This window comes from Bombus bifarius, unplaced genomic scaffold (assembly GCF_011952205.1).
Source record: "Bombus bifarius isolate JDL3187 unplaced genomic scaffold, Bbif_JDL3187 scf7180000008045, whole genome shotgun sequence".
Lineage (NCBI taxonomy): Eukaryota > Metazoa > Arthropoda > Insecta > Hymenoptera > Apidae > Bombus > Bombus bifarius.
In genome coordinates, this window is record NW_022884411.1 from 151,234 (window position 1) to 177,739 (window position 26,506).

General features: G+C 42.8%; 1 protein-coding gene and 1 pseudogene across 1 annotated transcript in view; one reads left to right on the plus strand and one right to left on the minus strand.

Annotated features, from left to right (window-relative positions):
• LOC117207662 (G-protein coupled receptor moody-like) overlaps positions 1 to 26,506 on the minus strand; it is a 70,560-nt gene that overhangs the window by 29,023 nt on the left and 15,031 nt on the right. The window lies entirely within an intron of this gene.
• LOC117207666 lies at positions 10,027 to 10,354 on the plus strand (annotated as a pseudogene).

The following is a 26,506-nucleotide window of genomic DNA, read 5'->3' on the forward strand; positions in this document are numbered from 1 at the left end:
GCACTGTGTTGAAACACTTTAAACATAAACGTGGCTCGTCGATACAATCTGGACGATAGGTGGTCACCTTTTTGGTCCGATTCTTAGCAATTTTTCATTCTAATTGTTTAACATTTTTTTATAGCACTCTCTGCAAAATTTTCGTGCCGGGTACGCTTGCCCTTCTTTCTTCTGCATTTCTTGTCGCGATCTTTGTCGAATAAATATATTTGACGGCTCTGGTGAATGGCACTGTGCAAGGTGCGTTGCGAGTGCCATTCTAAAATCTGATACCTCGATTTTTGTTTTTGTTGCTTGTTTATAGAGCATCATCGCGTTTGAAATTGATGTATTTAACGATAACTCTAAAGCTAATTTTATATACCACTCGAGGGTTCTTCTATGTGGTGTAGAATATACTATCATTGGATCTGATAAATCTACAGCATATTTTCCTCTCTTGTAATCTACCACTACCATTGCTTTATCAGAAACATAATTCTTTTTCCGGACCTCTACCATTTCAGTCGAATGTTTCGTCGAAATCATAAAAATAACCATAATACCGTTTACTAATATCCTCTACACGTTTCAACAATATATTCCGCACGTTTTGCTTACGACGAAATAACGAATGCGAATGGTTTGTTGAAATAGACGAAGCCCTGTTATAATATGTCGCTATCAACTGTTACCAAGTCGCCACGGTGGTCACCCGTGACCACCAAAAGATAAACGGTCCATTGGGCAAGAATGTTGTCTTACATCATCAATTTATTATTATTTTGCCATTATATGCTTCGAATAATGAAAATACTCCCGTGGCGTCCTCAGCGAAACACGCGATTTCGGCGTGGTAGTTGAAGTGTTAAGCGTCGAAGCAAACGACGAATGATCGTGATCTACGTTGCGGTTCGCGCGATGATCGTTTTATTACGCTCGTTCCCCTGTCTCGTGAAGAGGCATCCGAAACGAACGAAAACGGTATTTAATTCGCGTTCTCGTTTGACCAGAAGCAACTAGATCCGCGTCGCTGTTTTGGAAAGTATCCAAAACGAAAATTGAAATACTCGGCCGCAGCCAGTCCACGCGAACAGGTCCTTTATATTGGCTTTCAAGAAGAATATTTTCACGCGTCCACCTCTCGCGTCTCAAAGCCACAATCGCCTCGCGAATCAATGTCGTACCGACCAGGTATATGAATATAGGAAATGATCGACGTCCTTCCATTTGCCATCGGCAAATTTCATCTTCCATCTTCCTACTACGCTCGATCGTTTCGCCAAATGCGATCTGATAGAGTTTGTTCGACTTGTTCGATCGTTTCTCTCGCGAAAGAGCGACGCAAAACAGAGAAGAAATATTACATCTGCAAAGCGGACTAGGAACAACGACTCGCTGAGGATCAAGACACTCGAAGTGTTCGACGCGAATAGAACGAACTCGAAACGAAGCATCGATACGACACGAGGCGGAAGGAGACAACGCGACGCGTAGTTACGAGACGCGTTCGTGTCGAGAGCTGCTTAGGAATCGAGCCGGCTGGTCGCAGCGACGTTCACGTCGACGTCGATAAAGCATTTTATTTCACGAGCAGCCATAATCGGCAGGAGAAAAAACCGATAATAACAGAACGCGTGGAAGCGCGTGCACGAGAGCCTGTGTACACGCGAACACGGCAGCAACACGTGGCAGGTTGTAACGTGTACGAGGGTTGGAGTTTGGGTCGAGCAGTGATTTGGCAAGCTCGTTCGACGTCTGGGAACGCTGGCGACGCTGATGGCGCACGATCTAAACTCCGCAGGAGGTTAAGGCCGAGGAATAGACGAACGAGGATAGCGAGTAATTGGATTAACCTGCCAAGGTTCCGGCTACGGTTCCGCCACTCTCGCGGCTCGCCCTAAACTTAAGACTTCGCCAACCAGCTGTTGTCCGCGAACCGCGTTCTACAGAAAAATCTGCATAAACACGTACGTGTGTGTTTCGCGTGTCACGTGCAGGCCAACTCTGTCGCTTGGTAGTTTGCCCCATATTACCATAAATCTAATTTTATTTGCACGTTTAACGAATCGATGGTATTTTTATCAGAGTCGAACGCCACCGGGAAATGCCAAGTGTTTTCACAGCTTGCGGCTAATCAAACGGACTGTTCAAGTAACAGAACGCGCGTAATCACTAGCGATCAATTAGTTGGTTAATTGTCGAACGTCATGCTCTGCATCGCCGCGTCTCATTTGCTCAGAAAACAAAGAACATCGACGCGAGCAATGCACTGCTATTACTTGCACAATCTCGATTCCAGTACTTTCGCAGCAGCAATTAACAGGCTAAATATTAATTACACGTTCGTGAATTATCGAGTATCTGTTCTTTGGTATTCTTTTAGCTTCTGCGGAAGCTATATCGGGAAATAGATACGCGTAAATGTAGAAGACCCATTGGCCGCAGGTTGCGAGCGAACGCTTGTACCTATAATTCAATGGCGACCGACTTGGGCGATAATTTAGCAGAATCGCCGTGCTCCGCGCAGTTCCCCATAAATTTCATTTCCTTTCCGCTGCTGGAGCTTCACGTGAACGGACACTGGCGCGCTTAAATCCATTCTAAGTACCTAGGATCCGGTCACGTCGAGTGTTAGTCAAGAAGCGATCCGATCGGCGCTTAAAATCAATCGATAGAAGCTCGTTAAATCGGCTAGAATAAGTGGCCACTCGTGCGGGTCTAGCTTGTAAAAAGAAGTGGTCGGTGGCGTTTAAGCGGAATCAAGGCTAACCCGATTTGCTTTAAGACGCTGCTCGCGAACTCCACCGGTGTTTGTCAAACCCATCCACGCGTCCGACAGCTTCAATGGATGTCTACATTCAAATCCATTTAAGACCGCTTTGGCGTCTCTTTCTCGGTGTCCACCACGTCGGATGCCCAGGAGACATCTTAATCCGGACCCGCGACTCGCTCTTCCCGTCACGCTCTCCCCACCTATCGCGCGCTATTTCTACCCTTCGATTTATCGGACCTGTCTGCTTCGTCTCGTTCTCGCGTTTCATCGCCACCTTCAGCAATTTACAATTCCGCTTCGACTTTCACTCGAGGGAATGGACGACAGTCGAATGACACTAGCAGGGCCGGCGTGACCTTCTACGGGGCCGGGTTAAGAAATCTTCCTGGGCCTAAATACACATTCAAATGCTACACTTAAATTTTATAGCGAGGAATTATTTATTTACAAATGCTGTTACATGTTATATACTTTTATAAGGAATATTTTTTCGCAGCCATAATTCGCTTTCAAGGGGGAAAAATTCAATGAAAGTACAAAATGATTTTTGAAAAAAACTATTCATGTAGTTTAGTTTCTCTGAAAGCGTCTGGATTTCTCTCTAAAGTATTAGGTTGTCCGAAAAGTGTCTTTCCTTCGCAAACCTATTTTTTAAAACAGTGCACCTTCACATAAACGTGAAACCAAGTCCGTGAAATGTCGCAGTGTTCATCTCAACGGAACAAAATCGATCGTACGAATTCGACAAAATATAAAACCAAAAACGTTGTGCGTTTATTATTTCCTCATAAAAGGAAAGAAACATTTCGGACGACCTAATACGAGCACTTTATCGACTTACACCGAACTTTGATGATTTTCCTCACTCCTTTAAACCGCATCATCGCTACTAAACAAATGTGTCGCATCTGTTAATGGTTTCATTCCATAAAAAGTTAATCAAAATTGATGCTTTTTAATTGGGTAATTTTCGTAGAGAGGTGGATGGGGCTCCGGTGAACGCACCGAACCTGGACACTAACTTTGGATGCCGATGCTCCACACGATAGTAATTTTTCATGAAACATCGATCGCGTTTCCTCTCGATCGTAACTTTCAATCTGCCACTGAAAATACGCGCATCGACGTATGCGTGAAATATTCCTGCGATAACTCGACCGATATTTCCCAAGTGGCACGCCTCATTTTCCGTATCATAGTCGATTAAAAATTCCACAGATTATAAAATAGCAGGTGTCCAGCTCGGTTCGATAGCCGATAGAGCACCGGGTAGACGGCAAAGACGAGACTTGAGAACGTTCCGACCACCTAAACGCGACTGGACGACCAGCAGAGACGTAGGATCAAACGTTTCGTCGCGGTACAACCATCGGATATCCAACAGCTTTTATATTCGTTCGCTTGCAACGTACTTATCGTTGGTTGTGTACTTGCGCGAATAAATATTGACATAAATCCGACCATCGCCTAGTTACTTGATACGAGCTGTTTAAACGTCCTTTAACACCTGAATGCATTAGAACGTGGTTCTGCTGCTACGATAATCCGTCTCCGCAGCAGCGCGTAAATCGAACTGCATCGGAACGTGGAATATCGAACGTGTCGCAGGAAAATGACTGTTCGACCGTGAACGTTATTACATACGCGTTATTGGACCGCGTTCACAGTCTATTCGAAGATACGAGGGTTCTCTGCTATTGGTCTTCGAACCTCTTGCGATTTCATTTCTGTTTCTCAGTTCGAATAAATTTGTTCGTAACGTCGTAAGAACGTGACGCAATGCATCTGTTTATCGCAACAGACTCGATCTCGGCTCGCAATAATCCGCAACGATTACGTTGTACGAGGCTAAACTCGAGCCAACGTAAAATACGTCTAGGAAGATGTTTGAGATACATCGGGGGAAATCAGAGTCAACGTATCGTAGAAATACGGGAGACACGACGTAAGATGGAAAATCGAGGAGAAGCTGGCGAATTCGATTGGTTGAAAGCTTTTTTTTTCCTTCCTCGTGAGAAGGCAGTTTTTTTGGATGAGAAGAGAAGTTGACGTGAATGCAGTTGGCCGTATCGACTCTACAAGAACCTCTTTCCGAGAAGAGATTACATAGGAGCATTTACGGGTGAAAAAGTATTCACCACGCCCCCTTGTGACCCGAAAAATTCTCAGTCGGTACTTGGTGGCCGATAATCGAATGCGCGTCTAGTCGTGGAAACCAGAGCGACGCGACGCTTCGATGGACTTTTATTCGAGCGAAAATTGCTTTAGCGTTCACCGACCATACCGCATTTGCTCGAGCCTTCGAATCTGCCAGTTGCCGAAACACAAGTTGGCAAAAGTGTTCCGATAGAACGTGCACGATTATCGCGTTTCTTCGATTCCCAGTAAAACGAACGATTCTCAGCTCGTTCCGTCTCGTTGTCGTAAGTAAAATACAACCACGTGCCGATTAACGATTTCCTCGAGCAAACGTGGAGAAATGAACGTTTGTAGGTCAGAGGATCCATTGGAACGCGAGTTACGCGCGTTAGTCGGGGATGACAGATCTCTGTCCAATCTTTCTACATTTCGTCCAACTCGATTCTATGCTGGCGCATCGAGCCGTCTATGGGGAATTGTTCTATTGAAATATGTATAATTTTCTGTGCTACACTAAATTGGCCGCGTAGTAGCGACACACGTATGTGAATATGAGTGTGTGGAAGTATGTGTGTGCTCGAAAACAGATGAACGTAATTGTTCCGTTGGCAGTGTGCTATGCAAGATGCTGAGACAAAGAAAGTGCTGAGACGCGAGCAAATGTATATCGTCGGAGATCCTGGAAATCGTTTATTAAATAAATCTAGAACTATTTTAATTTGAATTCTAAATGTAACCTTAGTGTTCCTTTACTTTTATTTCGGCAATTAAGATCCACAATTCTCAACATTTTCAAAACTTTATACATTTTGCGTAGCCGTATTTTCCGTTAATCCAGGTTGGTCCGTGGTACACGTAGATTATTCCGGATGAACGAGGAATTATTTACGAAAGGACGTTCGCACGGAGTACGAGACGATCATGCAAGAATCGTGTTGCAAGCGTAACTATGCGAGCTGGCACGTCGCTGGAATTTCACAATGTATTCTTCTTCCACGTGCCTCAAAGCTGGTAAGACTTGTTAATGCTACACGCGAACAAGTACTTTAGAAAGAGAGGAAAACGTAGGGAAAAGAGGGAAACAGGGCGTACTACGATCGTCGTGTTTCGTTACGTCTAAGACCAGATAGCAAGCGTTCTCATCCTTTGGATTATAACGTGCACAGTTTTATTTGGTCGCGTATTCTATAGTCGTCTGATCAGCCCTGTCTCTCTTCAACAACGTCACAAAACTTTCCATGTATTTGACATTGAAGAATCAACCGAATGAACGAACGACCGTCTGACCTATGCCGATCCATACTACTAGCGTACTACGTGGAACCGCGAGAACGCGTTTGCTAAAATCGCGTTAAACAGCGGCAACGCGTTTATAAAAATGCAAACAGCGTTTAATCCCCGTCGAAAGACTAGCGCCGCTACACACTAATCACCGCTGGTAAACAAGCTCTTAAATATTTACAAAGTCTTGCTAACTCGAACCTGGGAACGTTCGTTAGCCCGAGAGTGTAATCGCTGTAACCACCGCTCCTAACGTCGTTCGTCATCGCTCGCGCGAGAAAATATCTTGCAGAGAAATATTGCACCGGCAACTAAGTAATTGCGGACTTTATCAATACCACCTAACGACAAAATCCGCAATCACTTAGTTGCCAAGCCAATATTTCACTGCAAGATATTTGTTTATTGGCAACTAAGTGATCGCGGAATTTGTCAATACCACCTAATGACAACGACAACAAACAAGGTCTTACATATTTACAAAGTCTTGCTAGCTCGAACCTTAGCTCGAATAAACAAATATCCTGCAGTGAAATATTGGATTGGTAACTAAGTGATTGCGGACTTTATCAATACTACCTAATGACAACAACAACAAACAAGGTCTTACATATTTACAAAGTCTTGCTAGCTCGAACCTTAGCTCGAATAAACAAATATCCTGCAGTGAAATATTGGATTGGTAACTAAGTGATTGCGGACTTTATCAATAGTACCTAATGACAACAACAACAAACAAGGTCTTACATATTTACAAAGTCTTGCTAGCTCGAACCTTAGCTCGAATAAACAAATATCCTGCAGTGAAATATTGGATTGGTAACTAAGTGATCGCGGATTTTGCCAATACCACCTAATGACAACGACAACAAACAAGGTCTTAAATATTTACAAAGTCTTGCTAGCTCGAACCTTAGCTCGAATAAACAAATATCCTGCGGTGAAATATTGGATTGGTAACTAAGTGATCGCGGATTTTGCCAATACCACCTAATGACAACGACAATAAACAAGGTCTTAAATATTTACAAAGTGTTGCTAGCTCGAACCTTAGCTCGAATAAACAAATATCCTGCAGTGAAATATTAGATTGGTAACTAAGTGATTGCGAACTTTATCAATACCATCTCACGACAAAATCCGCAATCACTTAGTTGCCAAGCCAATATTTCACTGTAAGATATTTGTTTATTGGCAATTAAGTGATCGCGGAATTTGTCAATACCACCTAATGACAACGACAACAAACAAGGTCTTAAATATTTACAAAGTCTTGCTAGCTCGAACCTTAGCTCGAATAAACAAATATCCTGCGGTGAAATATTGGATTGGTAACTAAGTGATCGCGGATTTTGCCAATACCACCTAATGACAACGACAACAAACAAGGTCTTAAATATTTACAAAGTCTTGCTAGCTCGAACCTTAGCTCGAATAAACAAATATCCTGCGGTGAAATATTGGATTGGTAACTAAGTGATCGCGGATTTTGCCAATACCACCTAATGACAACGACAATAAACAAGGTCTTAAATATTTACAAAGTCTTGCTAGCTCGAACCTTAGCTCGAATAAACAAATATCCTGCGGTGAAATATTGGATTGGTAACTAAGTGATCGCGGATTTTGCCAATACTACCTAATGACAACGACAATTAACAAGGTCTTAAATATTTACAAAGTCTTGCTAGCTCGAACCTTAGCTCGAATAAACAAATATCCTGCAGTGAAATATTAGATTGGTAACTAAGTGATTGCGAACTTTATCAATACCATCTCACGACAAAATCCGCGATCACTTAGTTGCCAAGCCAATATCTCGCACGGATGTGACAAAGGGAAGATACAGAAAGAAGAAGATGTTGAGAAGAGGTTAAAAATAATTGAAGAACTAATAAGGGAGTATGCGAAGAAATCGATGAACTGGCGGGAATTGGGAAGCGAGCGTAGCCAGATAACGAGTCCTTACGAGTTGATCCATAGAAAAAGGAAAAGCTGCAAAGGCGGCGCGTTGAAACGACCGACAACGTGCTGCTACCGCCGCCTATGCAGTCTATTAAACATAGATAGGAGTACCGCATTGCCGTGAATCGGCGTGGGGAAGTGTTAGGGGTTTGCTGCGCCGTTCTCTCTCTCTCTCTCTCTCTCTCTGTCGGTTTCTCCCTCTACCTCTCGCGTTCTCGCACTCCTCCACGCGTACTAAGCTACGAACACCGCTATACCAGACACTACAGAACCTGTACTGAACCTGTGCGGGCTATACGAGGGATGAACAAACTGCGGCCCCAGGTCAGATGCGCAAGCTTCTCGCTGCTATATTTACTTTTACCTGTTCGCTTACCTGTGCGACATGGTCGGACGTTGGACGTCGCGTCGTCATGTTTTATTACGCAACGTGGTGGCGTTCGGTAATGTTTTTACGCGAAATTTCCCTGCACCGCGTCGTCTGTGGGCTTTATGGAAATTTTTGCTTTGTCACTTGCCAACACGCGAATTATTTGCCTACACGCTATTTCGCCATCTTAATCGCCGCTTAACTCGATGCGAAAGTTCAATGACGTTGCTTACGAGCCGATGAAGCACTCGAGGAAATGATCGTTGTATGCTTCGATTGTATGATAATTCCGCGATCGTTATAACACACACCTACACGCTCCTGTGAAACGGATAGGAACGCTGAAAGCCATTTTCCCGAAATACAGCAACCCTTTGTGTAAATTTCACGCGGACAAAGCAAGCTTTGAAACAACGAAAGGTGAGCGAATAATGTTCAACGAATTATCAAACACGTTTACGAAATATCAACGGATTAAAAAAAAAAAAAAAAAGTATTTGTAGGAGAGGCAGAGGAAGATTTAAAAGGGAAATGGAAATCGGCACATCTATGTATTTACCCATCTGGCAAACCTTTCGTGATCGAATCACCGATTTTCCAGCCCCGCTGTGATTTATAACTATCGTTCTTCGATGGCTTCTCCTTTCTCTTTTTAATTTGTTCTCGTTAAATTAATCCGCCGCGCGACAGGTCGCGCTATAATTGTTTATCCGGTCGCTTACGTCCGTGCCATATTTCCACATTAATGTTTCATTACCCCGTCTATTTTTATAGCATCGCAGCGGCCATGGTCGGCAAACTTTTCTCCTCTCGCGTTCTCCTTCTCGTTCCCGATGAAGAAAAAAAAAAAAAAATACACGCCAGCAATAATCTGCGCTATCTCTTCTTCGTTTAACTCGCCAATCTTCTCAGCCATCCGTCCAATCGTTCCAAAGCGACCTAACGATTACCGAAAGTAGATTCATCGCTTCCCGTTAACGTTTCTTGATAGGCCAGACGCGTCGATACTCAATAACCAACCCCCTATCGACGTTCCATTGTGCGCTATAATAATCGCTTTTGACAATTACCTAACTAACAGGCTGATCTAGCTAAATCGATCGATTAAACTACCAGCGGAAACGTAGAAAGCTAGCTGAGATCGTTAAACATGTCGCTGGGAATAATCCACGGTCAGTTACCATAAATTCCCTCGGTGGAAATATTTCATAAAACGGTGAAAACTTCGTAATCGAAGCAACGAGAAGGAAACCGTCTACCCCGCGGTAGACGCTGAAACTCGGTACACCGCTATTTTCCTCTGGCCGAGGGAAACTCGAGAATCGTTCGAAAATGTACTCGATCTCCGGGCGGAAAGTTTTCAAAAAATACCGAACTAATGATATAACATGTTGACTGCCACGTGTGTTATCAATGAAATCACCTTCAGGCCACGAGTGTCGCTGTACCAAGCGTACTCCGCTAGACTGCCGCTGATATTTTACATAACTTAAAATCTCTGGCCTAATTCGTTAGAATGTCGAAAAGAAAAATGGAAAACTTATTTCTTAGTGAGCGAAATAGCAGTGAAAAAGAAAGCTTTTACGAGGCTTGCAGAAATTCGGATAGTAGCAACGAGGAAGAAATCAGATTTCCTAGAAATAGAAATATAAAAAGAATTACACCGTCTGATTCTGACTCGGATACTGATAAGTGCAAATCGTAGTGATACTGAAAGTAATGAAGGTACTGTTGACGAGATTTGACAAGAATTGGTCATTGAGGAAGAAAGAAGAACCGATGATACCGAGGAAAGTATAATTCAGTTTGGCGAGTGGAATGAATCCAGTGGTCGGCAGAAGTAATTTTCTTTTCCTGAGACAGACGGCCTCATTAGGCAATTACCTGGCGATGTTAATCCATATGATGTGTTTAAGCTGTTCGTTGACGACGAAATAATAAACTTACTTGTATCAGAAAATTGTAACAAGGAAGGATGTAAATATTAGAAAATTTAGAGAATTGTTACCTGTAAAATTATTAGCGTTGTCTGAAAATACAAAAAATCCTGAAAAAAGCATAATATCGCCGTTGGGAAAAATGATTCGGGAAAAGGCATTAGACGCGCATGCAAACTATGTTAGGTAGATAAAAGACGTCGAACGGACCGATCAAAGACATAAGAGAATTTAAAGAAAACAACAACTTATTGTCCAAATTGTCCCGACCAAACTTAGCTTTGTATAGAATGCTTCAAACTTTTACATTCTGAATAATTTTCTTAATAAACCATTTTCGTATTACTTTTATGACAATTCAATAGTTTTATTATTTCCTGTGGAATATCTTTTCAAATACCTACGACGATCCTTCGCAAGTAGTGAAATAAGCGTCACCCGAATATGGGTGACGAGGCAGTCATCGTGATAGCAGCGCGGTGAAGTTTGGTAAAGTTAACGGTGTGCCGAATGGCGCTAGGCGGAGGGCAAACAGTGTCGGTTCAGTGTCACGTAATTTTTGCTCGGCCGAGAAAGCGTGACGAAACGTTTGAGACGATAATAACGGGACGTCGGGACAACGGAAAACCGGTGCCGGGTTACAACCTCGCTCTTGCCCTCGTCCTCGTTTGTTATTCTTAACGTCGTTGCAACCGCAGTCGAATCTACGCGTACCACTTGCACCCTTCTCCGCCAAACCCTCCCATTTTCCACACTTTTGCATCGCGGGAAATGGCTGTCGCCGTTTCATCTCCCCGCCCCATGTGCTCGCTTTTTTCCGCCGAATAAAACTTCTATTCCACGACATAGCGTTTTCTGAAAGGCGTTTCATCGTTTGCCTGGCCTCTGCCGTCTCTTTAGTCCGAGATGGCCTTCAATTCCGCCGCGCGATCTTTGCTTCGCGCTGTTATTTCTCCGCGATTACACGCGGAATCTGCGTATCGCGAAACTACTGTATCTCGTTAACGCGCCGCGAAATCTCCTGTTAAAATCGTCGCTCGTTCAGCGACTGCCTTTTCACGCGAATTTCTTTGCTGTTTTGTTAATTATACGCCGTCGAATAGCCTTCTTTCTTGTATCTGTGATGGACGGTGAGACGTGTTGTTGGTTAAAGCAATAAGGAGACGAGTTAATTCAATGGACTATATTTACAGATATTTTAAAATGTAGAATGCAAAGTTAATCGCAAGGGTTGCTCGCTTGATGACATTCGTTATGAGATTGCGCGATTCTAATTGTTATACTGACTGATTCGTTATACTTATTCGCTCGACTGACTGACTGACTGACTCGATACTGATATTCATTCGCACGACTGATTGACTGACTGACTGACTGACTGACTGACTGACTCGATACTGATATTCATTCGCTGGACTGACTGACTGACTGACTGACTGACTGACTCGATACTGATATTCATTCGCACGACTGACTGACTGACTGACTGACTGACTGACTGACTGACTGACTCGATACTGATATTCATTCGCACACCTGACTGACTGACTGACTGACTCGATACTGATATTCATTCGCACGCCTGACTGACTGACTGACTGACTCGATACTGATATTCATTCGCATGACTGACTGACTGACTGACTCGATACTGATATTCCTTCGTATGACTGACTGACTGACTGACTGACTGACTGAGTGGCTGACTTGATACTGATATTCATTCGCTGGACTGACTGACTGACTGACTGACTGACTAGATACTGATATTCATTCGCACGACTGACTGACTGACTGCCTCGATACTGATATTCATTCGCATGACTGACTGACTGACTGACTCGATACCGATATTCCTTCATATGACTGACTGACTGACTGACTGACTGACTGACTCGATACTGATATTCATTCGCTGGACTGACTGACTGACTGACTGACTCGATACTGATATTCATTCGCACGACTGACTGACTGACTGACTAACTGACTCGATACTGATATTGACTCGCTCGACTGACTCTTGGAAAACATAGTCGTCTACTTGTACTAGTCGAGAGGAGGTGCCGGGAGGTTTGAACTTGTCGCCGATTGTGGGTTGCACGCAGCAGCGAAATTGCTTTGTCCAGAATTTATTTATTACATTATATGCGTATATATACAGTGTTAATTCTCTGTGGCAAATCAACTACGTGAGGTATCTTCGTATCGAAACGTCTTTTAACGCATAAGCCGCTACATATCTTTACTCTATGCGAATTTGTTTGAACGCATGCGAGCAGCGTACGAGAATGTTAAACGTAGAATAGAGCTAAAAAAATGACCATAAAGCAAGATCGATCGCCGCGTTATTGAACTTTCTGCCAACGTGAGTTCGCATTTGACGCGTCACGTCGCCCTGACACCAAATCGACCGAAGAAGCGACGTCGTTTCGGCCTTCGCAGACACAAATCCGACTTCGTCGTTCGTATCGCCCATCGAACTTACGCCACTTCTGGATATAAGTATATGTATGTACACGTACTTGTATGTGTATCTGACCACATACATGTGTACATAGCGCGTATAACATGACGCGTGTACATAAGGAAAGGGGTAGGGAGCCTGCATCAGAGATACGTCTAATATCTTTATTTCTACTATCGTAACGCGCACGGTTTACATGCTGATTTATTTAAATGAAGGAGTTTTGCATTTCCAAGGAAAAAAGAAACGCAGATCCGCGCGTGACAATCTGTATAAATAGAATGGGCGTTTCAGTGGTCACTTTAAAAATATACCGTGTAAACGTTGACATGGTTGTAAATCATAAAGCAATAGGATTGTACGGCCAGTGAGAAGGTAGTACGTTTATGCGAGCCAATTTTACCGCGAATAATTACACGTCCGGCGGCTAAAAAAGGTACAGGACGGCACGGAAATATGGATCTCGTTAGAGAGAAAGTGTTACGATTTAACACGGCTGGAAAGGCTAGATAAGCGAGCGTTTCGAGTAATGAAAAGCCACCTATTGACCGGACAGAAATGAAGGAGCAAGGCGTTGCACGGTGAGCCGCGGCAGGGGCGAACGAGTCCGCTGCAAGCGGACAAAGTAGCCGAAACCAGCTACGCCTCGTCCCACGTCTGCTCTTACGTGTTTCTGTGTGGCGCGAGCTTGTAACCAGGCGTCGCTTGCAACAGGTGCTTAGACAAAGGATAGTGTCTAACGGTGCGCTATCAACTTCCGAGGACTTCTTTCTTTCGCATCGGTGATGGACGTAACGAGGGATCGGGTACGGACGGAAGCTTCACCGTCGAGCTGCGCGACAGACTTTCCCTTCCGCGGGATTCTTCTCTTTGCATTGCGTTGAAGCGTAACTTCGAACGCGATCCCAGCAGTCCGAGAACGTGGCCACTCCACGGAGAAACGTTGTGCGCGCAACGTAACGCGCGAGTATTCGTAAAACGTAATAGAAAAAAAAGGGAAGAAAAGGACCGCGGCGCGAATCGATGTTCGACCCGCAAAAAGCGAAGCACTCGTGGAACAATAGCGTGGACGGCGTGAAAGGGTCTGGCGTGAAATATATAGCCACGTTGGGTGTAAAGCCAGCACGCGTGTTCACAATTAAACGTTAAGTGGGACGCTCGATTGATGTCCGATTAATAATAGCACGAAACGAACGAGAGTTGCGTGGCCAACTATTAATCGCTCTATTATTGCGATCAATACGTCACGTCGTACTTGCGATGTATCCTGAGTCCGATAAACACGAGGATGCGCTTATCGGCCGGGGACACATCCTCTAGGCTCGCGGATCCTCCAGTTCGATCTTCAATTCTCGCGTTTCACAACAGTCGCTCCGAATTGTTTGTTTCGAAAGAAACGCGTCCTGCGAATTTACGATCGCTTTTAACACACACGCGCGCTATTTCGCCAAAATCGTTGCCATTCGTTGAAACGCTGGTTACAAAGCTGCTCGACGAACCGCGGAAAATCGAAGAGAAGGAACGTGAGATTGAGCGTTGAAACGTCACGCGCGCTTCTATCGACACCAAACCTTTCATTTGCAATTATTCTGTTTTTTTTATCTTATATCGCGCGTTGGAGGAAACATCGTACGACGAGGAAGATCGAAATCTGTTCGCAGACTCGAGCAAACTGCTCGGGTGAATCTGAGTACGCGAATGGTTCACCGACGGTGGAGCTGTTTGTTTGGAATTGGCAATTGCAGCCGAATTCGTGAATTCTGAATTCGCTAAACCTTCGTCCCCGCAGCTCTCACTTTTTCTTCCACGCGCGATTATACAGGGTGGTTGGTAACTGGTAGTACAAGCGGAAAGGGGGTGATTCTACGCGAAAAAAGAAGTCGAAAATATAGAATAAAAATTTTTTTTATTTTTTTTTTAATTTTTCCATCGAGACAACGATCTACAGCGAGACCCGTTATAACGTACCGCACGCGTACCGAGCGAAAATTCAAAGTCGATTTTCTCGAAAACAAAGCCTCAGACGAAAAATTTTTATTCTATATTTTCGACTTCTTTTTCCGCGTAGAATCACCCCCTTTCCGCTTATACCGCCAGTTACCAACCACCCCGTATAGTTTGTCCGAAAAGTTTCTTCCGTTTTGTAAGGAAATAATAGACGCACAATATTTTGTATCAGTTTATTGAATTATGCACGAACATAATAATAAAAATAGAACGAAATGGATGATACCTAATCGAATAAAATAATATAAAACAGAAACCTTATGAAACGAAAGAAACTTTACGGACAACCTAATATAAAACTCCGACGCTGTGGCAAATCTAACGTGGCTAATTCCATTACCGAACCTGATATTTACCTGTAACGGTAATTAGGAGCGTAGAACTCTGCACAGGTTCGCGAGAACTGTTTTGCCACGATCTACTGCCAAGTAGAATTCCTACAACGTCAGACGAAACGAATTAGTCGCGTTTGAATGTGGCTGCGGCGTTTTTAATCGCTGGCCAGATTCGGATGTTTTCCTTGCGTCTCGTAAATCATCTCGTAAATCATCGATCAAGCAAAGCCAGGAATGAAAAAAACGGAACGTAGAACTTATCGAGTTCGCGTTACGAGCTTTCCATCGGACAGATCCTGACCAATCGTTTTATCGTGCAAATCCGCAACCGGCCAACTCGTGTTTCCACGACGGACGAATGGCGCGTGTCAGCACGTTGATAAATGCATCAGCGAACAGCTTGAACGCGCCGCTGAAAAATCGAAGGAAACTGGGATGACCGAGCAAGTAGCAAGTCGAGAGCGAAATAATTTCCTCGCCTTTGCCATCTCTTCGCAATGCAATCGCAATTTTCAATTCGTTTCAGCAGCCTCTCCGTGAGTTTCTCACCTCTCTACCGATCGTATAATTATCACGATAGAATTAGAAGTCTTCTACGTTTCCAAGATATCCTCCATTCATATTCGAAGGAAAAAATAGCGCGCGATATCGACCAAGCAGCGAGCAACATTTGAACTGTAACGATGACGTCGTTTCTGAATCAGTAACGATCGCCAGATGCCGAACAACTCGAGATTCGAAATCAACACTGTTCTCGAAATTCGTCACTGAAAGCGGATTATACAGGGCAGGTGTACGATGGAACAATTATTCGAGCGATTCTGCGTGTGAACTGCAAGAGAATTTGAATGGAACATAAAAATGAAACGCACGGGCTAACGGAGGCCGAACGGTTGCGACTTAAGGGGGTGTCCTGAATTAGAATGTTCTAAAACAGCGTCTTTTTGTGATTTTTTTTTTTAGAGGGGTAAGAAAGAAATGATGTTATTGAATTTTGAAGTATGGTTTATATGTATATTTAACGAATACAAAAAAATTTGTTTTAAAGTAAAAGAGAATATTATAACAGATTTGTGAGCCTATTTCATGAGCTACAGTTTTCAACGAAACTAAAAACCAAAAAAGGATTAAATTATTATATATTTTTCTTCTCGATGAACTAAAAAAGTTCGTCAAAAAGTTTATTTAAATAATCGTCATAGTACCTTAAAGTTAGTTTCTCTTTTTAAAAAACACATCTTGTCTTTAAACTCGACAAAATTTTTAATTTCACACTATTTTCTGCCTTTTTTTTCGTTCGCCGAGAAGAACAATATATAATAATTTAATCCTTTTTTGGTTTTTCGTTTCAGTCAAGAATTACGAGATGGATCTTTCACGCCGATTGAAAACTGCAGCCCATGAAATAGGCTCGCAAATCTGTTATAATATTCTCTTCTACCATAAAAAAAATTTTTTTGTATTCGTTAAATATATATAAAACCATACCTCAAAATTCAATAACTTCATTTCCTTCTTTCCCTTCTAAAAAAAATCACAAAAAGACGCTGTTTTAGAACATTCTAATTCAGGACATCCCTTTAAACGTCCCAAGATGTCTGACCGAAACTGGGACAAACTACTGCCTAAACAGACGGACTCCGCATTATGTCTCCGCTAATAAATCTGACTAACTAGACACGCTATATATATACGATGCAAGAATGACGACAGTTGCTGCAGATGTAGCATATTAATACAGAACAGGAGTGAAATCGTTCCTTCGTCTCCGTAGAAAAGCGTTGACAACTTGCTCGCCAAACTAAACTGTACTCGTAAGCGCATCGTCGTACAAACAATTAATTTAGCGTAATGGTCGCAAGCGTCCTAACTTGTCGCGGCTTACCGATGTACTAAATATGCCGATCAACGATGGAATTTTTTAATCCTACCATGAGAGATCGTTCGGGCGAACAGAACGAGTAGCGTGTGGAGTTGAACAGGAAAAAAAGAAAATGTTGTAAAACCAAGTATGGTACAGTGTGCGGCGAAAAACGACCCTAGAAGTAGATGAAAGAGGCTGGGCGACAACGAGAGCGTATACGATGGGGTGAGTGTTGTGAAGGATGAACGGTAGCTACATGATAAGAGGGTGTTTAAAGCGAGAGCCAAAGAAGAGAGGTTTGAAAGAGTATTAAGGAGCAGAACGTGTTAAGAGAGAAAAATTGTCACACGTATGTCTAACTGTTTAGAGAGAGAACTTAGTGAAATATCTTCCTGTAGCTGTGTATTCTGAAAATGTATAGCTTACGCGAGAGTAAAATTTCTCTATCTAATATTCTGTCCTATCGTGCAATACTCGTAATGATAATCACGCGGTAGTATATTTCCAATAATTAAATCATTTTCGTTATCAGCGTTACTGCCAGCTAGCCTAATTGATCGCTGCGATTATTAGCGACAACGAAGTTATAATTACCTTCAATCGTTTTAGAGCATTACCGCGCGCTATCTAACGACAAATATTTATTCAATGACGAAACGATCACGCAGAAAATATTGCAAATATTTTTTAAGCGCGTGCTATCGAAGCGCGTGTAACCCTGCCTCGAAACTATCAACCGATTATGAACCGAGCGCGTTCGATATCAATTTTCCCAGCGAAGCTGAAATGTAATTAGCTCGTCAGGATGATTTACGAAACCGCGCACGATGCAGAAGCACGGGCACACTTTCCATCGGTATTTCCGTTTCTCCCATCGAGATTAATTCGCCGCGGCCCAGCCGTCAACGTTATTAGAATAAAAATCAACGGAACGGAAGGGAATTACATAAAATCTTGGCGGTGCAGTTTGCAGAAGAAAATCTATAAACCGAACCAAGTATCCAAAAATGTATATCTTTTTTTTTTTTTACTTGAAATTAATAAAGACGAACACGTGGAGGCTAATGAGGGTTTTCAAAATTTAATAAAAGGGACGTGCTCGTAATTGAAAGGCAACAGCTTCCAAAATTGAGTGGATATTTCAATATTTTCAAACTTCTCACCGCGAGAAATTTAATCACGAGATAAGTTTAATCTAAGTTTAGTCTTCGTGAAAGAATGGACGAATATGCACACGCTTTCGCATTTTTCCACACAAGTAAAAGTGGCTGCTTCGCAAAAGTTAATTGAGGGTAAACTATGGGAGGACGAACACTCGGGGAATTTGAGCTCGTAGGCGCGGACATGTACATTGTGAAAATGAAAAACCCTTCGCCGGTATTTTCTTCTCGCAGTTGAAACATATTTTCCTTCTAACTCGTCCCGTCCCTAATTTTCCCAGCAAATTTCCCTTTTTCCGACTCCTGCATCTCTCCGCAAGATACGCGAACACGTAAGTTGCGTATGGCAACAATTTTCACCTCTCGCGTTATTTTCCCTTCTCGCCGTTGAATTTCACACCTTCCTGAGCGTTCCTCGGCGACGACGCAGCGAGTACCGAAGCACGTGCTACCAAAGCTGTCCCCGCGTCGTTTAGCCGTCAGAGTCACGCGATTAAAATACAACTGTGCAAATTAATTTTCGCTATTTTCTAATATCGACCAGCCAGCATATTTCTTTCCATTTCTTTGCCGCATGTTCGCGGAAAAATACAGCGTGGCAGGCCCCATAAATCACGCCGACTTTCGGCACCAGACGACTATTCATAGTTGATCCGAGCGTGTGTAGGAGCGTACCTTTGTTGGCTCTGTAGCTCGCGTGATCTATAAATACATCGCATATAGGCACGAAACGTCGCGTCGCGTCGAAAAAACTTTCGCATTTCCACGCCGGCCGTGTTTTACGTCGGCCCATCTAACGGCCTTTTCCTCGCGAGAGCATCGTACGCGATTCGATACGCTCGAAGGGAAACAAATTCATTGGTTAGCCATGCGACAGGCTATTTCTTGGAACGCGCCCGGTGTCGCTTAACTACCTTCCAGCTTTCAGACCTGAATTGAATACTTTTTACGATATTTTTCCATTACGTATTCGTTGCTTATGAATGAATACGATGGTCATTCAAGATACATATGTGGTGGCACTCGACCACGGAACTTTGCAACGGCTTCGCGACACAAAGCGCTATACCTTTAAAGCGTAAGGTCGATATGCCTAATGGTACCATCGATATCCCTACGGTTTTTTCGCCGAATATTCGGAGGAATGCATACCGTGGCGGACATCTAATAAACGCGTGCGTAGTAGGGATATCGAAAAAAATCCGCTTGGTTTCGAACAAAAGATTCATTCTGCGCTGAGCTGCGAAGTGCGAAAGGTTTAGCATCATAGCGAAGCAAACACAATTCAAGATACGTGATTCTTAACGCTAGAACTACCACACCAGTCAAATTGACTGGTTTTACAATTTTATTTTAAAATTCCTACCTCGTGTTATATTTTTTTCCCCGCAATGGTGTAATGACTTTCGCAACGATAACTAAAAGAATAATATAATGAATTTTATTTCGTTCTTTATGTACTCAAACTGAAAATAATTTTGTATCAAGGCTACTTGTACCAATACCAGTCGAAATGACTGGTACTTGTCAAAGTGTAGAAGAGTTCTGCAATCTGTTTATCGAAGGCCAATTAACCAGTTTCCTCGTTTCCTACAATTTGCCACACGTTTTTCAAATTTTTACCGCGTATCATTCGATACGACGATATCAGTTATCAGGAAAGTTCCGGATCGATCGCTAGATCGCTGGATGATAACACTAGAAATATCACACCAGTCAAAATGACTGGTTCTACAATTTTATAAATGTGTCAACCCTCGCTTAGGGACCATACCACGTAACATGGAATTGCTTCTGTAAGAAAGTAATAAATCAGTAATATTTATTACGTATTTTTTAAAAAGATAAGTCATTTTGACTGGTTTTGGTAGAAATAGCTTCGTGTTAACTATCGGTAGTTCTAGTGTTAACTCTTGATAGTTAATCGTTAATCGTTAATCGTTAATCGTTAATCGTTAATTGTTGATCGTTAATTGTTGATCGTAAATAGTTGATTGTTAATAGTTTAATAAACCTTTTTCGTTGAACGAGAGTATTTCTTGTGAACACTTCCACCAACCACCTCACATACAACCGATGTTTCTTCGACCAGTCGCGGAGAGACGCAATCGCGAGGAAGCGTGCCAACGGGAGTCGTAAATCCCCGTTACGATGAGACAATCGACGACACGATTTGACCGATCCCCTATTTCGATTAGGATAATAGAGGTAGTTTAATGAGTAGAATGCTTGATTAACAGTTCAAAGATATTAGGTCATCCCATAAGTTCGTGCCGTTTTTCGAGTGGTTATATATGTTATCTTTTTTAAACACCTATGAATCGTTGACCTAGGTATTTGCAGAACATTTCACATCTCTTGAACTGTCGAACTTCGTGATTTTTCAACAAGATCCCGAATTTTATCTTCGTCTGTCCGAGGAGGACGCCCGCAGCGTTTCTCGTCTTCTAAACAGAAATTCCCAGCTCTAAAACGTTGGAACTACTTCCTACAGGTGCGAGATGAAAGCGCATTTTCTCCGTAAACAGCACATATGTTTTTCGTGGCAATTGTTACAGAACTTCCTTTCCGAAATTCATATAACACGAGATGTCGAAAATGGATACGCATTTCACTCGTGATTTTTTACTGTTAGAAGTCACTCTGTTCGCTATATTACGATCTTATACCCACGAAAATCTGCTCTAGCCTGTTCTCGATCAGCTAAGCTCAAGTGCATTGGTCCCTTATCGCCGTATGTTTATAAATCGACACATGAAATGTATACACAAAAGTCGGCACGAACTTATGGGATGACCTAATATTATACAGGGTGGTTGGTAACTGGTGGTACAAGCGGAAAGGGGGTGATTCTACGCGAAAGAAGAAGTCGAAAATATAGAATAAAAATTTGTTTTTTAATTTTCCCATCGAGACAACGATCTACAGTAAAATCCGTTATAACGAGACGCGATAAAGTGCACGCGTATCGAGCGAAAATTCAAAATCGATTTTCTCGAAAACAAAGCCTCGAACGAAAAATTGTTATTCTATATTTTCGACTTCTTTTTTCGCGTAGAATCACCCTCTTTCCGCTTGTACCACCCTGCCTACCAACCACCCTGTATATTTCCAACAACTTTGTAGAGAAGATAGTTACGCTGGTGCGTAGATAGCAAAATAGGTGGCTGATCTAAGAATGGAAACCTGGTAAAGAGATGTTGACTGTTCTAAAGATGATGAACCAGTGAAGTTCGGTGGCGATACTGTCGCAAAGGAAAACTATTATTCGATGGTGATCGCCCCACCACTGGAATCCCGGGAAAACCTACGTTTCCACAATTTTTACCTGATGGAGCAATAACCATAAGGAAGCTCTTGACTCGAAGATGTTTTATGCCAATTAACGGCCTTAACAGTAAATCAAAAAGCCTTCCTTAGGATTATTACGGTCCGCTTAATTCTATGTGCACAGCTGGTGGCCGCCTCGAACGTAAAGAGTCACCGACCTTGAGGTGTGTTACGACCGTTCGCGGAGAGACGCGGTCGCTAGGAAAACGCGTCAGCGAGAGGCGTAAATTCTCGCTACGATTCGGTTAATCGACGCCGCGAAATAGTCGTTCCCCTGTTTCGGTTAAGATAACAGAGGTGGTTCAATGAATGTAACACTGTATAGTAAGTTATATATCACCGTTTATTCCAACAACTTGTAAAGAAGACAGTTAACGCTGGTGCGTACGTATAAGATGAGTGAGTGACTGATCCACGGGTGTATTCCCGGTCAAAGGATGTTGACTGTTCGGAGGATGGAAAATCAGTGCTGTTCGGAGACGATGCTATAGCGTAGGAAAGCTAAGGATGGGTGTGTCTAGCGCACGGGACCATCGGATTTGTTGGTGACGATTTTGGCTAAGAGAACGAGGGAAATAGGCTTCGTTGTTGATTGGTTAAACGAAGGTTGGTGGACTAGGAAGGGTCTTAGCCGCCCTCGATAGAAAGTGATTAGTGGGAGGAAAGTTGCATCGTACGTTAGAAAAACTAACTTTCCCTTGTCAAGCCGTAGTAGACAATAGTCTTTAGAAATGATTCGGAAAACAGATGATTGTTCGGTTTGAAGGACCTCGACTAGGAAATTCCTGAGATTTATGGAAGGTACTTGAGACTATTGAGGGTACGCAGTAAGTATCCGAAGACGTCTGGTTGCCATCTTGCCCGCGGTGTGTGACCTGGTCTAGGTAGAGTGTTACGCGACGTAACAAGGTGAAATATTCGATTCGATTAAGAGGGATATGGTGTAACGCATAATTTCTATAACGAAGCTGGCGGCTTAAATAAATGTATTTGACTCGTCTGGAACGCGAACCTGGAAAATAGTCCGAGTATTGGTGAGTGTTCGACACGCGAGTAGAAAGAACAATGAAAGCAACGCTGCCTCGGCTTCTTCCATTATCATTTATTTCCCTTAACACCAATGTATCGGACGTGCTCGATCAAATTGACCGCAAGCCATTGATTCTTACTCCCTCCACCGGCTCTTCACCTATACAGGTATCGTGTTGGCAGATAATATCGAGAAAGCTCGTCGATCAAAGTTCCTACGACGAAGAACGACGGAGTTTCGTCGAAGGTGCGAAAACGGAACGCCGCGGTATAATATAAAACTAAGTAAGCTACGAGCGACAGATAAGAATCGCAGCAGATACCAAGTATGCAAATGTCGTTGGCGAAGGAAACACCAGCTAGAAAGATATTGCATCCGTTTAAACTGGCTACCATTTTTGATACCTCTTATCATCGATAAGGGTGAAACAAAGCCGAGAATCGTTCGATCCTTGAGATCATCTTCGGCCGCAAAGATGCTCCTCAGGCGAACAAAAGGCGGATCGTAATCGCCGATTTTACGTTCTCCGCCGATGGTCGTTTTCAGCAAATAACCTTCTCTTTCTCTTCGGACGCAACGCACGCCGATTTAACCAACGAGACGATCGGCAGCTCTTCAACGATCGCGCTACCAGCGATTTTCTATTCGGCTACGTTCGTAGATATTCGGCGTCTCGTTGCCAAGATTCAATCGGAGTATCGAAATGGGACGTCTGGACAAAAATCTCTTGGATGGATTTCGCAGCTATGGGAACTAGGAAAATCTATTTTGCACAGGTGGGCGAAAATTTCCGATTTACGTCCGGCAAACATGTACTTGCCGCGATGTACGTGGATGTATCGTTCTGGAAGGTTAGAGAGGGGCAGAAGGTGGAGGATAAAGAGAGAAATCGGAGGGAATATCCGCGAAGAGTTTGTTCTATTATTTAAATCGCTACAAACAAGCGCACGAGAATTCTCGAGACAGGGAAAACAGTCCTCGCCGATTCTTTCGTCGAGGTATAAATTCCTACGAGGAAATAAAGCTCGCTGGCCTTTCCTCGCTCGAAAACCTTTTCTCGCGGAAATTTCAAGTTTATTTTCGCAAAGTAACCAACCGTGCGAATAAACCGCAAACTACCATCTTATGTTTACCAAGCCCCGATGATTCCACGATAAAGCTGTTCGAGTATTATTCAAAATAGTCGAAAACTCGTCCATTAAAAGAGTTAGACTTATATTTCAACGGAATGATAGAAACCAATTAGACACACGTGCTATATTTCGCGATAACTGATACAACTATCGTGTGGGACAAGATCGCTGGAAATATTAATATCGTTCATTTTTCACGAGCAATACGAGCAATATACGAGATAGCAACGGGGAATTAAAGCACAGGCGATGTATCTGCGCTGCTAAAATACCTGCACCACGAAGATAAAATGTAAGAGGTTTCTCAAAGAAGCGATTAGAGTACCTGATCTTTAGTTCAAGAGCTTTTAGGTTCGAATCTCGTACGAGCTCTTTAATTCGTCTCTGGGAATTAATATTCTAACGTTCCTGGAAGGATCGATCGTCGATAAAAAAAGTGAAATTGTGAAAAATTCTTAGACGATTCTCAGCTAACTTTAATATCTGGTGAATCTGGTAAAAAAATATATGCTTTGTTTCTATAATCGAAAGTGACTATTAAATCGACCGTTTCTTGGACGAGCGAGTGGCATTTAAAATGTTCGACAAATTCTGCAAATGCAGACTGTTTCTCGCGATATTAGTCTGGACGCAATTGGTCCGTAAACGAAACATTAGTTGCACGTATCAATCGTATGGAACATCGAATTATGTACAGGCATTCGTGCAAGGGAGCAGCAATTCGCGATACCAGAAATGAACGAGCTATTCGGTGCGATCACAAGGCGGTAGTTAATTCGGTTAATTTAAGGAAGATTTATGGAAACCTGGCTGCGCGCAGGAAACAGAAGATCGACATCTGTTGCTAACGAATGACCGAATCGCTAACGAATGGCTCCGATACTCGATACACCTTCGTACAGGAGCAACTCGTCGATCGATGTTACGATCAATGAGTAGCCTGCTTTCCGTGTTAGATTCATAATGCATTTAACAAACGATGAACAAAATCTTCCTGGCTATTTTAAATATTAAATCCGTTGTCGTTAATGGCGTACGATACGCATCGAAGAAAATAGGTAAATTTCGACGTGTCAAAACGGATCGTAGTTATTAATTACAAACTTTGTTGTTAGTATGAGTTAGTTAGAGAAGTGTGTACGACCAAGTGGTTGGTATAATAACTAGTCGTGCAATTCTCTATAAAGTGGCATGGTTAATAATGCCACAAGCCATAAGAGACCTATCCCTTTATTAACGTCTACCTTGAATTCGTAGATTCATCGATTTCCCTTTTTCTCTTAATTTTCCTATCGAGGGATTTGATCATTTTTCGAATAGCGAGACTTGTAGATAAGAAAGAAATACACGCTGGCATGGAATCGTCTGGAATAAATAACCCGTTTCGAAAGTCGAAAAATGAATTTAACCAGGGCAAATAATTCTGACCTTCTCGCCGATGAAGTATCCCGAATCCGACAAACTTGGCCACAAACTCTTGGCCGAGAACGACATAAACGCGCTGACAAAAGCAGAATTATTAGTCGCAAGAACGAGATACGGGTAGAGAAGGAACGAATTTAAGATATAACCAACGAAACGTAACAAAGCGGTACGTAACAGAGATAATAAAAGAAATTTTTGGCACAGCGTGACGCAGCAAATCCCAATCGAGTTGCCTGGGAATAGATTTAGTTGGCACGCGTAACGCCATGTAGAATGTGACCGTGGGCCGAACAGGAAGCAAAAACAGGGTCAGGCCAAGCGAAGTTTGGCCGTTCGTCAGACTTACCAGGGCCACCGCGTCACCGTTAAAAACCTCCCATATCGAATACGATCGCCGCTAAGTGCGCCGACAAAAAGCGTAAGACTTTACGAACGTCAGTCGATTAATTTGTTAATAAAATTAATGCTGCCGCTTGGGAACAGGTTGCCGCTTTCGTAGAACGAAAAACCATCTACCGGACGAAAGCGTCGATGCTACGGAACACCGTAATAGAAAGAAGCAGCACGTTCCAGTTCCGCTTGTGCGGTTTTACTTTCTGTGCTGCTGGCATACGCAGATTGCTGTATCGCGTATTCATGGCCCATTAATCCCTTTACGGTCAACATGTTGTCATGTCCGCGCGATTCACCCTGGCTCCACTCGGCTGTTTTTTTTTTATACTAAACCGCGACTTCAACAATCTGTTGAAACTTATATTAGCGAGAAATTAGCGCGATCGTCAGCAACTATATCTTGCCATATCGCGTAAAACTGTATTTGAAAATATTAATCAGTTGCGACCTCTTCAAATGTGTCGGAAAAGGTAAACGATGACGAGTATGCTCGTCAAGCACAGGGTATGTGTGGCTGTCGCAACGTGGAATTAAATTGTACCGAAATGTCCGTTTCACTTTTCAATTTTATCACTGGGTTTTACCGCAATTGCAAAATCGCAATTTAAACAGCAAATTGCAACTACTTTTTGCGCATGACGAGTATACTCGTCATAACGCAAAATATTGCCGTTGCTTCGTGACGAGTATACTCGTCATAACGCAAAATATTTCACTTTCTTCATGACGAGTATACTCGTCATAACGAAAAATATTTCACTTTCTTCATGACGAGTATACTCGTCATAACGCAAAATACTTCACTTTCTTCATGACGAGTATACTCGTCATAACGCAAAATATTTCACTTTCTTCATGACGAGTATACTCGTCATAACGCAAAATACTTCACTTTCTTCATGACGAGTATACTCG